The sequence below is a fragment of the Stigmatopora argus genome, chromosome 22 (genome assembly GCF_051989625.1).
Source record: "Stigmatopora argus isolate UIUO_Sarg chromosome 22, RoL_Sarg_1.0, whole genome shotgun sequence".
In the NCBI taxonomy this organism is placed as follows: Eukaryota; Metazoa; Chordata; class Actinopteri; order Syngnathiformes; family Syngnathidae; genus Stigmatopora; species Stigmatopora argus.
The window spans coordinates 7702306-7703341 of NC_135408.1; positions in this window are offsets into that span (position 1 = coordinate 7702306).

A 1036-nucleotide genomic window follows, 5' to 3' on the forward strand; every position below is an offset into this window, starting at 1 on the left:
TTTATTGTGTTTAAGTCCAGTGACTGTGGAGGTTATCTTATCTGCAAAATATCCCATGTCATCACATCTCCTCCAATTTTCACAGTGACAACCAAAACATGCAGAGTCCATCCATTTACCTTTTCACAAGAAGACCCAGCAGTTGGAACCAAAGATGGAAAATTTGGACTTATCAGACCAAAGCATAGGTTTCCACTGGCCTCATGTCCATGCATTGTGTTTCGTTCTCTTTCATACCTCTTCTTCTTAGCACTATTTTCCCCTATACTGCCCATGCACACTATAATTTTTCCCCCGAACATAGATGCACATTAAATAAATAAAAAATATAAAAGTAAACTTACAATATACTTAAAACAAACACACACACTTGAGTTTGACATCACGAAATCGTGTCCGATGACAATGTCAAGTGCACTTTGCAACAACAGATAGAGCGGTGCAACTGTGGTGTCGTTTTAAATGACCATTTCTTGTCATTATGGTAGCTCTGGGGTGCCCCTTTTACCGGCTGGGGCCCCAGGCGACCGCCTGAGTTGCCTGTCTGCTACACCAGCCTCTACCATTAAACACTTTCTACAATTTCCACTGAGATCTTGGATTCTGGTTTAAATTATCTTCGATCATTTTTTTCCCCAAACATCTCCAATTCAGTCAGGGTTTCCTTATTTTCGAGCAAGGACAACAACCTAAAATATTTTCAACTATATTCAAATTCAAAAAATGAGATAGCATTCCATAATTTTACACTTTTTCCTATGCTATAGTGCCTTTTAGAGTTTGAGCATTGTAGAGGGTCGTTGTCACATTGAAATGTACAGACTGACCATAACTTTAACTTTATTAATGATTCATAAGGGCATAGAAAATGACAAAACAAACAACCAGGTTCTTTTTGGTGTGTAACCAGTTGTAAATTGATCTCCAAGCTGGAACGTTCCATACAAAGGCGCAACCCACTGTTCTCCTTAACTACTCACACACACATGGAATACACCAGCTACTGTCTCAGACTGCATCATTGTCAAGAGACAAG